The sequence below is a fragment of the Hesperophylax consimilis genome, chromosome 1, assembly GCF_061612785.1.
Source record: "Hesperophylax consimilis isolate HC1 chromosome 1, BYU_Hcon_1.0, whole genome shotgun sequence".
NCBI classification, from domain to species: Eukaryota; Metazoa; Arthropoda; class Insecta; order Trichoptera; family Limnephilidae; genus Hesperophylax; species Hesperophylax consimilis.
In genome coordinates this window covers 12,631,712-12,632,366 of record NC_142836.1, presented here as the reverse complement: position 1 = coordinate 12,632,366, position 655 = coordinate 12,631,712, and the positions used below count along the sequence as shown (strand labels likewise).

At 34.0% G+C, this 655-nt stretch overlaps 1 pseudogene; it reads left to right on the top strand.

Annotated features, from left to right (window-relative positions):
- The first annotated feature begins 249 nt into the window (after nt 1–249).
- Nucleotides 250–368, top strand: LOC149426291 (5S ribosomal RNA; annotated as a pseudogene).
- The last annotated feature ends 287 nt before the right edge of the window (nt 369–655 follow it).

Here is a 655-nt window from a genome sequence, read left to right as displayed (position 1 = left end):
ATTGCTACAAGATTCTTCTTGTAAACTTTTAAAGAGTTTCTAGATTCAAACGCTAGATGGCAGTAGCAAAAAATTATATCTCTCATTTGTAAATGTCAATGCTATCCCACCTTTACGACTTTGGCTATTATTGCTAGAAGATTCTTCTTGAAAACTTACTAAGAGTTTCTGGATTTAAACGCTAGATGGCAGTCACAAAAAAATTATATCTCTCTAGTAAATGTCAACGCTATCTCACCCTTACGACTTGCCAACGACTATACCATGTTGAACACACCGGTTCTCGTCCGATCACCGAAATTAAGTAATAATGGACGCGGTCAGTACTTGGATGGGTGACCACTTGGAAACACCGCGTGCCGTTGGCCACTTTTTTTGCATTTTCCAGAAAAAATATTTTTTCAAACATGAAAAATGAAATAAACATGTTTTCTCCAAATTTGATACAATAATGTTGTAAAATAAATATATCGATCTTCATTCACGTATCTTATAAGAGTTATCGATTAGATCGCAGTGTGTGGTTTATTTATGATCGCAAGTAAGTAAATGATATATTATGATATACCTACCTCCAATATAATTTGCGATATATTTGTGTTTGAGATCTATTTTACTAGTATTGACCCTCAAAATACTTCAATATGCAGGACCC